We start from the raw sequence: 16145 nt of genomic DNA, 5'->3' as shown, positions 1-16145 counted from the left end.
GGCCAAATTAGACCCTGCAGACCGAAGAACTCTTGAGGGGACATAATGGAGAATGGTCTGGGTGAGAATAGGAGGGGAGGCCAAATTGAGAATTTTAAAAGTAAGGCACAGAGCCTTAAACTTGATTCTTTGGCCTACTGGGAGCCAATGGAGATCATGGATAGTGCTGCGAGCAGAAACAAATTTAGGGAGGCCGACCAGCATCCTGGCCGCCGCATTTTGTACCCGCTGAAGGCGGGCAAGCTCAGCTTGATTAACACCCAGAAACAGGGAACTTGCGTAGTCCAATCTGGTCAGCACCAGTGCTTGGACTATGATCTGTCTGGTGTCAGCGTCAAAAAAATTTAAAAATAGGCCGTAGGCATTGTAGAGCACCAAAACAAGTTCCCGCGACACGCTTGATGTGGGGAATAAAAGACAATTGATCGTCAAGCCATACGCCCAAGTTTCTGACTTCGGCTACAGGAGTAGGGATAGGACCCAATTCCTGAGCTCGCTGTCTCTACCAAAAAGAATGACCTCCGTCTTGGTGGCGTTGAGTTGTAAGCGATTGTTCACCATCCAACCGGCGACAGCTTTGAGGGCTGCCTGAAAGGTGGGGGCGTTCATGTTGGAATTGCCATTAAGTGACACCGCCAACTGTGTATCATCGGCGTATGACACTATTGTAAGACCAAAGCTGGCAGCTACCTGCGCCAGCGGAGCAACATACAAGTTAAAAAGGGTGGGGCTGAGGGCCGAACCCTGTGGAACTCCCTGCAGAATGGGGCGTGGGGCAGAGATGTAGGGAGGAGTAGAAACTTTAAAGGTTCGACCCGTAAGAAATGATCGAAACCAGTCAAGCGCTTGTTCTCCAACTCCTGCCTCCACAAGGCGGTGTAAAAGGATGTGGTGGGAGACTGTGTCGAAAGCGGCACACAGATCCAATAGGATCAGTGCCGCCGTCTGACCTTGGTCTAGTATTTTCCTGATATGTTCCACCACCGCCAAGAGAGCGGTCTCGGTACTATGACCGGCTCGAAACCCATTCTGGGAGTTATCTAGTATGTTTGCTTCTTGCAGGTGGAGGGATAAAATCCTGTTGGTGTGAGCTTCGGCTAATTTAGCCATCCAAGGAAGGAGGGAAATAGGTCGGTAATGCTCTGATTTGGAAGGGTCAAGAGAAGGTTTTTTTAGAATTGGTATGATAGTGGCCTGCTTCCAAGCAGTGGGAACACTACCAGTTCTAAAAGAGAGATCATTTAAGCTCTGCATCGCCGGTCGGCGGCGAAGTCACGAAATTGCATGGGTCTCATAGGGTCATCCGGAGAACCTGATTTAACTTTGATCGTCAAATTTAGGAACTCCTCTTGGGTAGGACCTGGAATGGCTAATAAGGATTTAGAGGTCAGAGCAAGTTGACAGGTGCATTCTAATATATAGACCGCATACTCGGTTTTGCATGTGTAATAACCATTTATTTTGTTAGGTATGTTAGAGAAGGGGTCCACAAAAAATAGTTTTTTGACCCCAAACTTACATGCCCTACATGAAGTACATTTTACAAAACCTTTCTTATCAGTCAACCAATTTTTAGGATTGGTTACTTCAGGACTAGTTTTTACCAAAGCATCCCGCATTGAGGGTGCTCTTCTAAATGTGATTGTGGGTTGGTTTAAAGGCTCGGGGGATAATGTGATGTCAGTATGCAGGATGGGCCAATGTTTACTAACAATCTTCCTGATTGACAGTTCCTGATTACTAAAAGTAGTAATCAACCTCACTGTAGGGTTTGCACTTATCTGTTCAAGAGTCTCATCCGGCGTGACAATCTCATTTGAAGAAGTACCCTTCTTTAATTTATCTAGGGCTGCTTGTAAATCCTTATGATTATACCCTTGGGCCATAAATCTCTCCTTGGATTCTTCTAAACAAATGTCTAAGTCCTCTTTCCTGCTACAAATCCTTTGGATACGCAAAAATTCCCCATAGGGGATGCTCTTGATAAGGTGTCTGGGATGAGCACTGCTGGCATGGAGAAAAGAATTCCCAGCTGTAGGTTTGCGATGTAACTTAGTACAAATGGTCCTATTCTCCACAAAAACTTCAACGTCCAAACATTCTACCCTACTGTCAGTAACCTGCGCTGAAAACTCCAAATTAAGGGAATTGGTGTTTAGTTTGCTGACAAACTCAAGTGCCGACTCCTTTGAGCCCTTCCACACGACGAACACGTCATCGATGAACCTCCACCATCTGATGACATGTTCAGAAACGTCATCCGCGTGTGTCTGCAAGAGAACGTGTTTCTCCCACCAGCCAACGTGCAAGCACGCATAGCTAGGAGAGAAACACGACCCCTTTGCGACACCCCGGAGTTGATGATAAAGTTCCTTATTAAAAATAAAGAAATTATTAGTTAAACATAGTTCCGTCATGCAGAGCAACATTTTATTGTGTTTGTTGTAGCAAATGTTTCTGTCAGACAAAAAGTGCTTAATAGCATTCAAGCCATCCTGGTGGTTTATGCTGGTATATAGGGAACAGATGTACATCACTAACAAGTGATAGCCATCCTCCCATACCACTTCTTTAAGCTTCTCCAAAAAATGGCCTGTATCTCTAATAAATGAAGGCAGGTTAGAAACATAATCATGGAGGAAAAAATCGATATATTTAGACATTGACTCCAGCAGGCTACCTTGGGCGGAGATAATTGGACGTCCTGGCACTGGGGTAACTTGCTTGTGTACCTTAGGGAGTAAATATAAGGTTGGAGTGATAGGGTACTCAGTTCTTAAAAAGTTGTACTCATCCTTATCTATTAAACATTCCCTTTTCCACTGTGACAATTCTTTGAATATTTGATCTTTAACCTTTAATAAAATTGGGAAAGCTACCTGCTTGTATCACATATCATCACTAAGCTGTTTTCTTGCTTCCTCAAGGTATGCATCACAAGGCCAAAGAACAATATTCCCGCCTTTGTCGGCCTTGTTGATTATGATGTTCTTTTCTTTACCCAATTTGTCCATCAGGTGGGAATATTGTTGCTCCCTATATTGGCCCTTCCTATTCATAGAAATACATTTTCTGTGGAGGGTTTTAAGGTCACTAATAACACAATCCCCAAAAATGTCTATGGCATCCCTTGCCATAATCGGCATAAATGTGGATTGTGGGCAAAAAGGAGTGAGAGCAGCGCTAGAGGTTGAAATACCCATATCTATCAAATCATCCTGAGTATTGAGAACAACCTCCTCATTCAAATCAGCTAAAACATTTGCTGTACACAGAGTAGTGACATCAGCTACCTGAAACACTGAACTTGGTTGGTTGACTGCAGTAATGGATGTAGCTTTAGAGCTTGCTTTCTTTAGCTTGTGGAACTTAACTAATTTCAACTTTCTGATAAATTTAAAAATGTCAATACGAGATTGGACATACTTAAAATTACTTTTTGGACAGAAAGAAAGTCCCAAAGACAAAAGCTGAAGTTCTGCAGTATTTAATTCGAGTTCAGTCATATTAATAACAGTATTAGCAGTTGATGTAATCGCTGCCTCTGACTGACTTGTCTGAATTGTTAGTTTCTTTTGGTGAAGCCTCCGCGCCTTCCTCCTCTCTTTGTGCTGTTGGTTGCGCCTCCGACATTTTGGGGCTGTATTTGGGGTACTCTCGGTCTCAGGGTTTGACGGCGATCCTCTACCATGAACCCCAATTCCTCCGAGGGACTGAAGCTTTGGGGTTCTTGCATGTTTAAATGATGGTCAATCTCATTTGGAATAGATTCCACACTACTAGAAAGCACACTTTCACCAGAAACAGATGTGGCACCAACACCCGTACTTTGATTGATTGATTGAGGCTGAACTTTGTTACTCGCTAGCTTTTTTACATTATCGAAGTGCTTGGCAAAAGTAAAAATACGTCCAGTCTCGTAGTCGCGTTTATCATGCGCAAATTTGGTTATCTTTCGATTCATTATTATGTTCTCATGTTTATCAAGGCATTTTTGAATCTCATCTCTTCCCTTCTTCACCACATCTTTTTGGTCAAGTGCATCCAATTCATCAATGAGTAAATCAATTTCTACCGCAATCTCAACTCTATTGATTTCGGCGTACTTCACTAGCATCATTACCATATTCATTGAGCATTCTAAGTTGTTTGTCGCCCACTCCTTAAGCATCAAGGGGTTAGGCTTTTCAAATAAAGGAGCTATTAACGCACGCAAACCCCTGGGCACCCTTCCAGCCTCTTTTTACTTTTCCAAAGATTTTCGCTCCCACCACTTTGTTAGTTCATTTCTCTGCAGCTTCTCCAATTTTTTAAGCAGGCTTTTAACATCCTTCTCATCAGTTGTTTACGCCTTCTGTTGTTGACCGGTTCCAGTAGTTACCAGCATATTAGCAAACATCACATCTGCGCGTTCATTTCGGTTCCTGAGCATTTCTGTTGTGGACGCCATAGCGTATAGAGTGGGAAAATCAAGTTATGCACAGTTCATTAAAGCAGGCGATCCCTTTCATAGAGCACGCTTAAGCACGCTTAAGCCCAAGCGCACCTTCTTATCGAATAGGAATCACACACTCCTTCAGATCTTCACACCTGCTAATTGTAAGACAACGCGGGCTCCTTCAGCGCTCGGAGTCTAACGCGGCTCACCTGTTCAATAAGCCGACCTGGGTCTTGGAGTCCTCCGACACCGCGATCCTTACTGCTCACTTGCAACCGGCTTACCGCTCACTCTCTCCGCGCTCGGAACTACCTCGCTTTCCGCCTTGCGGGGGGCTAGATGATTGTACCACTTCCGGGTCATATATATATACTTAATAATGCATATGTATATAAATATCCAAGCTCCTTTTACACCGATAACACGAGTCACTCACAAGCGGGTGCTGTTGCGCGGCGGTGCCCCGCGTAACAAATAATGGCTCCAATTCCTCTAAGATACCCAGCCGGGTCAGAAGAAATACAGCACTCACGGGGTTTTCAGCAATCAGCAAAGGATTTATTCACAGAACAAACGCGTTTCAGGAAAGAATCCCTTTGTCAGTGTTCACATCTGAAAGCGCTGCGCGGCACCATTATCTGTGTTCGCTGGGGTCATTGAAACAAACAACGGACATCAACAAACATTTAGGTTTGCGCTCCATCTTTAAATGTTCATTCCATTTCAATTTGTTCTTCCAATGAATGTTTCAATAAGATTATTCCACCATCTATTCACGCCGTATATCGGCAAGGGATGTAACACGAAGAATACTATTTAGTGCTACATCAATAATGAGGACTTACAGGTGTTAGTTACCTGAACATCGATTTCCTGAGGAATTGACGTTATAGAACTATAACGTCTCCATAGGTATACGAATATCGTAGATTAAAGTACCAATTTATGTAATATCTTCCCGTGTATCGGCAATTGCAGCCTAAATGGCCGCATAAATCTCAGGATAATTTCGTGGACAGGTAAATTTAACATGCCTCAGACATTTCTAATACCCAACGTGATTCAAAAATAGGTGCATTTTCAATTCAAATAAACCCTTCAATAGTTTACATTCTTTATGTTTCCATACTGCAAAACATTTTCTCTACCATTCATTTAAATATCTTAACATTCACAGTTCTCAGATACTGGTGTTCTGTAATTATCCCAGGTGTGATGACAATTCCTCTCACATATTCAGACCTCCCGGTGCCCTGGTCTCAAGATCGATTATATAACGGGATTCTAATCTCCTGAGTGTCTGCACTCCCCTTAGGGGAGGCAACAAATTGCAGACACTCAGGAGATTAGAATCCCGATATATAAAGATGGCGCGCAAACGTAAATGTTTGTTGATGTCCGTTGTTTGTTTCAATGACCCCAGCGAACACAGATAATGGTGCCGCGCAGCGCGTTCAGATGTGAACACTGACGAAGGGATTCTTTCCCGAACCGCGTTTGTTCTGTGAATAAATCCTTTGCTGATTGCTGAAAACTCAGTGAGTGCTATATTTCTTCTGACCCGGCTGGGTATCTTAGAGGCATTGGAGGCATTATTATGTATTACTATGTATATAAATATATATACATTTTACATTTATATTTTTTTACAAATATTTTTTAAATATATATATATATATGTATATATATATATATATATATATATATATATATATATATATATATATATATATACTATTTTTTTAATTACTCTTTTCACCCTGAAAACGAATTCCACCCTGCTCCCTTAACTACCCCAGCACCCCAAAATCCTAACCCACCCTTACTCCTTAAAATACCCCAGCACCCTTAAACACTAACCCATCCTGACCCTAGAAATACTCCTGTACCCCAAAACCCAAACCTAGCCCTGGACCCCAATAATACCCCTGTACCCCAAAACCCAAACCTAGCCCTGAACCCTAAAGGTACCCCTGTACCCCAAAACCCAAACTTAGCCCTGAACCCTAAAATACCCTGCACCCCAAAACCCAAACATACCCCTGAACCCTAAAAATACCACTGTACCCCAAAACTCAAACCTAGCCCTGAATCCTAAAAATACCTAAAAATAACTCTGTACCCCAAAACCCAAATCTAGCCCTGAACCCTAAAAATACCACTGTACCCCAAAACCCAAACCTAGCCCTGAACCCTAAAAATACCCCTGTACACCAAAACTCAAACCTAGCCCTGAACCCTAAAATACCCCTGCACCCCACAACCCAAACATACCCCTGAACCCTAAAAACACCTCTGTACCCAAACCTAGCCGTGAACCCTAAAAACACCCCTGTACCCCAAAACCCAAACCTAGCCCTGAACCCTAAAAACACCCCTGTACCCCAAAACTCAAACCTAGCCCTGAACCCTAAAAATACCCCTGTACCCCAAAACCCAAACCTAGCCCTGAACCATAAAAACACCCCTGTACCCCAAAACTCAAACCTAGCCCTGAACCCTAAAATACCCCTGCACCCCAAAACCCAAACATACCCAATAACCCTAAAAATACCCTGGTACCCAAACCTAGCTGTGAACCCTAAAAACACCCCTGTACCCCAAAACCCAAACCTAGCCCTGAACCCTAAAAACAACCCTGTACCCCAAAACTCAAATCTAGCCCTGAACGCTAAAAATACCCCTATACCCCAGAACCCAGACCTAGCCCTGTACCCTAAAATACCCCTGTACCCCAAAACCCAAACCTAGCCCTGAAGCCTAAAAATACCCCTGTACCCCATAACCAAAACCCACCCTAAAATGCCCCTGAACCCCTAAAACATATACCCCAACACCCCCAAACTAAAACCTTAAACTTAAATTTTAAAAACATGCTTTTACCATTCATGCATTTACAACGAATTTCCCATGCAGAGCATTTTGTAGTAAAAGTCTGTTTACTCCTTACTTGCATTATGGTAACTGTGACATTCAAAGCATACTGATTTACACATTCTGCTGTGCCACACCGTGCAGGCTTTTTGACATGATTTAATGAGCTGTAATAGGGTTCACCCTAGAGCGACAGCTGTATGTACTCCCTGATGTTTATGTTTTTTTTGGATCTGTGGTGATTTTGTACGTATGCTCTGTTTGGATTCATGGACATTGAAGAGTGTGAATGTTCCTTGTCACCTGGCTGAGTGTGTATGTGATGTTTTGCAACACAGCTGCATGGCGTATGCAGCAGCTGTAGTCATCTGATGAGACAAGTATGCAGTGTTATGTGCATGACTTGCACAGTTAGCCCAACACCTGTGTCAACTCTTTGTCAAGTGAGACATGTGCAAAGTGAGGGTTGTATACAATGTTGAGACCGACAGGCAAGGGATCTGTGCCAGGGTGTGTATGTGTGGTCTGCTGAGGGTTCGTAGGTGTGGCAGCATGTCAGGTGCTGTCCAAAACCCTGCAGTTGCATATGTTGTACAGTGTGTGCCATGATCAGTGAGTGTGTTGAACCCCTTATGCCATCTGTTGCCATCCAAAGGCATGTAGTGCATTAGTGTGTGCCCACTGGGAAAAATCAGATGGACAATGATGCAAGTCCTGTCAGCATCCTATGCCCTGTTCACATCATCAATGTAGTGTGTGTCTCAGGGACATGCAGCAGGTGTAGTGATGTTGTTTAACTTTGTCTTCCTGACAGGCCTATGAGAAGGGGGAGATCTGGTCAGACATTGTCAGGGCTGTCAGGTCTGTGGGGGGCCCTCTCCGTCGGCTGATGAACATCAGGAAGAGGTGGCAGGACATCTGGTGCCCGATCCACTGTATTGCCCGGGTCCCGCTGAAGCTGGAAGCACCACGCCGGCATGGCGGCAGCCGTCACCTCACCCCCCACATGTTCCGGGTCCTGGAAGTGGTCTTTCCAGACCTCCATAGGCAGTTGCAGGACGGACAGCAGCAAGGAGGGGGTAGGTATATGTCTGTTTGTAGTGTTGTGTGTCACATGCTACTTGAGGTGCTCTGCAAGCCTGTCAACACTCCCACAGTTGGGGGGTCTGGTCAGACAGGCTATTTGTGCATTGTAGTTTAAAATCACCATATTCATCTGCTGCTCTTTTCCATCCCTTCCACTCCTCAACATGTTACCCCCGGTTTGTGTGTTTAAAATTTTGAACATGTACTTCTAGGGTGGAAAGGTAATTAGACAGCACATTGATTTACACATCATGTGGGAGGGAGGTCTGTGACATGTGTTGTAACCTTGCCTGTGCCACGACCTGTGCACTGTGTTTGGCATTCATATTTGTTTGCACTGATCATGAGTATCAACATAGGAGTGCAATTTATATGATTCAAACCCTACCAGCATGCATGAGCCATGTTGCATACTCATACATGATGGACATCATTTTCAAGATATGCATAGTGACAAGACGGTTATTCATGAGACAGTCTGCAATTTCTTGACACACAGATCTGCGTGCCCACCACAGTACCCTGAAAAACCCCGGCCTCCTAATCATGTGTGTCATCCAACACTTTGCCCATTCTATGTGGGCTCAGGAAAGGTGTGCCTCAGTGGCCTTGGTACCTGACATACTTTGTTTTTATCATGTGTTAGCTACATCTGCACACTGGCCATGTATACAAGATTTAGCTTGTGCATACTCACACTGGGCATTGCCTGTGTGCCTATTCTCAAGAATCTGTTGCTGATTGTTTGTGACTAATATGGATTGCCAGCCACAGGAGGTGATCTTGCTGTACATTTTAAAAAGATGCTGCACAGTTTTTGCTACCCTGATTCTGATGGTTAACTTATCGAGCAGTTTTAAACACATTAATGGAGTGATGGGGGTCTTGTGTAGGAGAGGTGTGATGGGCCTGCCTGTTTGCCCTTGTCAGTTGTGAACTGTGGATGTCATTTGTGAGTTATACTTATCAGCATGCACTTCACCTGTGATGCTGGACAGTGCTGTCATTGGGCTCCTTACAGCCTATGTTGTTTGCTTACAGAGTTCCCATGTGGCTAAGGGTGTTTCTTTCTATGCAGCAATGATTTTGATCTTCGCAATTGCAGGCACATTAGCTTAAGCATTGTCCAGATTTAGGACATGTGGTCCACTTCACATGACAACCAGTGTGTGTTATGTGCTAAAAGAACAAGTTACTTACCTTCGATAACGCTTTTTCTGGTAGATACTATATCTGCCTGTGGATTCCTCACCTTGTGAATATCCCCCTTGGGTCAGCAACATTCGGAAATTCTTTTCGTAGCTTCGCGCCGACGTGGACTTGGACGTCATAGAGACACGGCATCGCTCACGACTCCGCTGATGTCACCGACGCCTACAATAGGCCCACGCCGGCTTGATGACATCAGTTCCGCCCTTTTTTCCGTGCCATCGAGGCACACGGACGGACCAATGACAGTAGAAATATACATAGTATACACAATACACAAAAACCAAGGAGAAACACACTTAGTGTGAAGCAAGTGCAAGAAAGCAATGGAAACAACTCCTTAACATTACAATAAATAAACAATACATTACATTAACTCTGGTAAAGAAGAGTAGACAATGGGGAGGCGGGTGGGTCAGTGAGGAATCCACAGGCAGATATAGTATCTACCAGAAAAAGCGTTACCGAAGGTAAGTAACTTGTTCTTCTGATAGATACATCTGCCGTGTGGATTCCTCACCTTGTGAGTAGAGTCCCACAGCAGTCCCCACTCCCGGAGGAGGGTGTCCACTCTTCTAAACCAGGAAATCCTGAAAGACAGAGCACGCAAAGTGGCCGTCCCTCCTCACTTCAGTATCTAAGCAGTAATGCTTCGCGAAAGTGTGGAGGGAAGACCAAGTTGCCGCTCTACAAATGTCCTCAACAGGAACACCTCTAGCCAATGCTGAGGATGACGACTTAGTTCTAGTAGAATGAGCCCTTATACCCTCTGGAGGTTCCTTACCGGCCAAAGAGTAGCAGATCTTTATACACAGAACGATCCATCTTGACAAGGTTCTTTTATGGACCACTCTTCCTCTTTTGCAGCCAGCAAACCCAACGAAGAGCTGGTCATCCAAACGACAGTCTTTAGTTCTGTCCAGGTAAAAAGACACCGCCCTCTTAGGGTCCAGACGGTGTAACCTCTCCTCCTCCTTGGAAGGATGTGGGGGAGGATAAAAGGTAGGGAGGGTAATGGATTGACCAAGGTGGAAAGGAGTCACCACCTTAGGAAGAAAAGCAGCCCTGGTCCTAAGAACCATTCGATCAGCATGAATGGTCAAGGAAGGGGGCTTGGAACTAAGAGCTTGAAGCTCACTTACCCTCCTTGCCGAGGTTATTGCAACGAGGAAGACTACCTTAAGAGTTAAAAGCCTCATAGGACATTTGTGAAGAGGCTCAAAAGGAGCACCCATCAGAAAGGTCAAGACAAGATTTAAGTCCCACCGAGGCACAATAAAAGGAGTAGGAGGGAACTTATTTGTGAGGCCCTTCAAAAACCTTAAAACCACAGGAGACTTAAATAGAGATGGCTGGTCAGGCAAACAGAGAAAAGCCGACAGCGCCGGAAGATAGCCCTTAACCGTGGCAACAGCAAGCCCTTGCTGCACCAGAGAAAGAGCAAACTGGAGAACATCAGACAAACGGGCTCTCAAAGGGTCAATATTGTTATTGTTATTTTTGATTTGTAGCGCGCTCAATCACCTACAGGCCTCTAAGCGCTCGGGAATCGATGGTAAACAACAACTTTGACAGTACAGAGGGCATCCACTAGCCTACGTGGCTCACAGGGCTCTCCTGAACAACAGCGTTTTCAATAGAATTCCCACTACACCAAGTGACAAAATTTTGACCATCTATATGAATAGACAGATTTAGTGGAATCACGCCTGGCTGACAAGATGACATCCACCACGTCAGATGTGAGAGAAAAGGAAATCAGGTTGCCTGGTTCAATCTCCAGGCATGAAGGTGCAATGTCTGGAGGTGGGGGTGTAGAACCAACCCCTCCATCTGAGAGAGGAGGTCTGCCCTGAGAGGGAGACGGAGCGGCGGGTGAGAGGAGAGGTGGAGAAGATCTGTATACCACACCCTTCTTGGCCAGTCCGGGGCGACCAATATAACTTGGGCCCGGTCTTGGCCAATCTTCCTCAGAACCCGAGGAATCAAGGGTATGGGAGGAAACGCGTAAAGGAGTTGATTTTCCCAACTCAACTGAAACGTGTCCCCCAAGGCTCCTTGCATCGGATACTGGAGACTGCCGAAGGACGGGCAGTGAGCATTCTCGCGAGTGGCAAAGAGGTCCACCTGAGGAGTCCCCCACGTCCGAAAGACGTGACGTACCACCTCCGGGTGAAGCCTCCACTCGTGGTCGGCAGAGAACTGCCGACTGAGACTGTCCGCACGCACGTTCAGAACTCCGGCCAGATGATTTGCCATCAGACAAATCTGGTGGTCCTGAACCCAGGGCCAAAGACGCAGAGCCTCTCTGCAGAGACACTGCGACCCCACTCCTCCCTGCTTGTTGATGTACCACATCGCGGTCGTGTTGTCCGTCAGGACTTGGATTGACCGACCGCGAAGGGAAGGGAGGAAGGCCTTGAGCGCCAGACGTATCGCCCGCAACTCTAGAAGGTTGATGTGAAACAACCTTTCCTCTGGAGACCAAACACCCTTGACCTCCAGATCCCCCATATGAGCACCCCACCCTAGAGTGGATGCATCCGTTATCACTGTGGCCACCGATGGAGGTAGTTGAAAAGGCTTTCCTTGTGACAGATTGCCTTCCACGCTCCACCAAGACAGATCCGCTGCAGTTTCTCTGGAGATCCTCACTGACTCCCTGATATCTCCGTTGTGCTGATACCACTGCCTGCGGAGGCACCAATGGAGTGCCCTCATGTGCCAGCGTGCATGGTTGACCAACAGAATGCAAGAAGCCATCAGACCGAGCAGGCGAAGGACCTTCAGGACTGGAACGACCGCTCCATTGAAAAATAAAGGAATCATTTCCTGAATGTCGCGAATCCTTTCAGGAGGAGGGAATGCACGACATACAGTAGTATCCAGTACAGCACCTATGAACAGGTTGCGCTGGGAGGGCACCAGGTTATGTTATGTTATGTTACTGTTTGTTTTGTAGAGCGCTCAGCTGCTCCAAAGAGCGTCCCGGCGCTAAAGATCATCACACCAAATACCAGCAGCAAACAAACAGCCATAACAGAAAATATAACCAGAATTAACCATAACCAGGTGAGACTTGGGTACAGTTATCGAAAAACCTAACCTGAACAACAACTGAGTTGTCACTTGCGGATGATGGAGCACCTTCTCTGACGACTCCGCTTTGATCAGCCAGTCGTCCAAATAAGGGAACACTGGTATCCCCGACCTTCTAAGATGAGCTGCCACCACCGCCATCACCTTGGTGAAGACTCGAGGCGCAGTAGTAAGACCAAACGGAAGGACCGCAAACTGGTAGTGCTGCTTTTCTGAGGCAGGGGGGTTGGAAGAAGAGGAAGAGGAAGAGGCCTGACGTCCACGAGAACGCGCTCTTTGCTTTCCCCTGTACGATCTGTACATAGAATTTTGCTGCTGCTGCTGTTGCTGCTGCTGCTGCTGACCTTGCCGATAATTCCGAAAGGAAGAGCGACCAAAGCCCCTGAACCTTCTGTTGATCGAAGAGCCTCTGATCTGGAGACCTAAAAACTTAGCTGTCGCTCTGCTATACTTAAATCTCTCAAGGGCCGCATCAGCTTTCTTCCCAAAGAGACCAGAACCATCAAAAAAGGAAGATCCAGCAAAGTCGCCTGAACATCAGCCGAAAAGTCTGAGGATTTCAGCCAAGCTGACCTTCTAGTGTCGACAGCAGTGCCCATGATACGTGCCACAGAGTCGGCAGTGTCCAGACCACTTTGTATAACCTGGTGAGCCGCTGCCTGAGTATCAGAGATCACTTCCTCAAAATCCTTCCTGCTGGCATCAGGAACCTTAGGAGCCAGGACATGCAAAGAATCCATTAGAGCATGCACATATCTCCCCATCAGACAAGTGGCATTAGTAGACTTCAACGCCATGCTTGCCGATGAAAAGGTCTTCTTTGCAACCTGGTCTTGTTTCTTCACTTCCTTTTCACAAGGAACCTGGGGAAAGGCACTAACACTCTTTTTAGAACAGGCTTTTGAATGACCAGGCTCTCAGGCGAAGGATGAGAAGACAAAAAAGCAGGATCCTCAGGTGCAACCCTGTACCTTCTCGCCACACTCTTAGAAACCGCAGGAGCCGACAACGGTTTCTTCCACACCTCCAAAATGGGATCCGTCAAGGCATCATTAAATGGAAGCAAAGGTTCCACCACGGAATTCGGAGAATGCAAAACCTCAGTGAGGATATTGGATTTAAACTCCACCGTTGGCAAAGCCAATTGAAGAAGTTCAGCAGCCTTCCTCATAACCAAATGGTAAGGTTGGACATCCTTAGAAGGAGCACCAGAGCCTGAGGGCAACTCCCACTCTGGAGAAAAATCAAGGCTTCCTGAATCAGCCAACTCCTCAAAACAGTTCTTCTCCAATTCACCTTCCTCCACATCAGAATGTGAATCCAAGTACCTCTGCTCTTCCAAAAGGCGTTGAGCTTCGCTTCTGGACCTCTCCTTCACACGCCTCGCAGTCGGAACCACCAGCGGCTCCGTCGGATTCGGGACCGACGCCGGTATCGAATCCGATGGCACAGAGGAATGCCCTCGAGGACGATCTGGAGCGGGCGACGCCGGAATCGGTGTTGAGGCGTCGGAGCCGGCATATAAGGCATAAACGGAGCTGGAGGATAGGAGTGAGGAACTCTCAAGCTGTAAGCCAAAGGACCCATTGGACCCAAAGGTGCACCAGAGGGGTACCACGCCCTTGAGAAGACGCCATACATAGTGTTCTGAAACGCCGAAGGGTCCTGCCCTGGGGCAGGAAAGGGCGGTTGAAAACCCTCAGGCCGGTCCTGAGGAGGGATCGGATTCGGCTCTTCGACAGGCGCGGAATCCACATCCTCCTGGGCCTCTTCCTCTTCCCGGGCCGGGGACAGCGCCGGAGACAGATTCGGAGCCGGAGAAGGATTCGGAGCGGGAGTAGGAGACCGCCCATGCGACTCCGAAGGTGAGGCCTCACCTTCAGGCTCAGAGACATCCAGAGTAACCACCTTCGAACGTACCTTCTTTGGTGACCTCGACCTCGAGCCCGACTCCTTACCGGAACGACGTCGGGACTCATGTCTCCTCTTCTTATGTTTCTTCTTCAACTTCGAAGCATGATCCGATGCCGAACTCGAAGACGACCCCTCTCGAGATCCAGACCTCGACTTCGACCTCGCCCTTCGAGAACGAGACCTCGACGATTGCTCTTTCCCAGCCTTCATCTTCGCAACCAGGAGCTTTGCCTCTCTCTCTCTCTGGGCCTTCGGGTTCATCTTCCGACATGAAGAACAATCTTCCACATCATGGTCGGAACTCAAACACTAGATGCAGTCATCATGCGGGTCAGTAATGGACATCATTTTACCGCACTCCCTGCAGGGCTTGAAGCCGGTCTTCTTAGATGACATTGTCGAAGAGACAGGATACAAAGAAGCAGAAAAAGGTAACAAAAAGGCAACAAAGTACCAATTGGCTACAGAGTTTCCTGATAACCGTTAGCGTCGATGACGCGGAAAAAAGGGAACTGATGTCATCACGCCGGCGTGGGCCTATTGTAGGCGTCGGTGACGTCAGCGGAGTCGCGAGCGATGCCGTGTCTCTATGACGTCCAAGTCCACGTCGGCGCGAGGCTACGAAAAGAATTTCCGAATGTTGCTGACGCAAGGGGGATATTCACAAGGTGAGGAATCCACACGGCAGATGTATTTATCAGAAACTGTATGATCTGGTGATAGATGGCCCTGTGAGGAGTGCACATTTGAAGTGATGTCACATTGATGAATGTCCCTAGGCACTCCCAACACTTGTTGAAACAAGTTAATGTTTGGAATGTGTCCATATGACAAAATGTGTAGGTTACACTTATGGGTCTGCATTATAGTTGGCTCACAAGGTAGTGCACACCACACAACATGTGCAATGTTGTTGAATAAGCAGGCAGGCTTTGAATGAGGCCAGTGTTAGTGGTTAATGGTGTGCCTTGATCGACATCGACAGGTCCCCACAGTAGTCTTGAGTGCTTGAGAATCCTTTGCTGTCAATTGTACAGACTGATGTGAGTCAATACATCAAGACCTCAGTTGGACCATGTATATGGTATATGGTCCACGCCATTTATTTCTTACAGTGTTTCATCTTAAAGTGTGCAAGCTGTCTCAATAAAATTGTGTATGTTGTTTGTGTCAATTTCCTTGTGAGAGCTCTTTCATGCTGGCACATACGTGTTATGTACAGATGGATATTTTTCAGAAGCTATACAACTGATTATGTGAAGTATGCAGAGTCCGAAGATGCAAAGATTTTATGCCATTACTTTTCACCAAAGACTACTTCATGGGCTCTGGGAGTGGTAAATACCTTGGGTAGTGAGATGTGTTACTTTGCCCTGAGGGGAAACACAACTGTTTATTTTTTGTGAACTTCAGGTGGCATAACTTCATTGTAAAGACCAGCTCTCAAGTGAACAAACAGAACCTCCTCAGTGTGACTCTCACTCAAGTCGTGGCCTGGTCTAATATTTGGATACTTGTGTGGAAG

The sequence above is a fragment of the Lissotriton vulgaris genome, chromosome 1_1, assembly GCF_964263255.1.
Source record: "Lissotriton vulgaris chromosome 1_1, aLisVul1.2, whole genome shotgun sequence".
In the NCBI taxonomy this organism is placed as follows: domain Eukaryota; kingdom Metazoa; phylum Chordata; class Amphibia; order Caudata; family Salamandridae; genus Lissotriton; species Lissotriton vulgaris.
The sequence above is the reverse complement of the archived record's forward strand: the minus strand, read 5'-3'. Positions refer to the sequence as shown.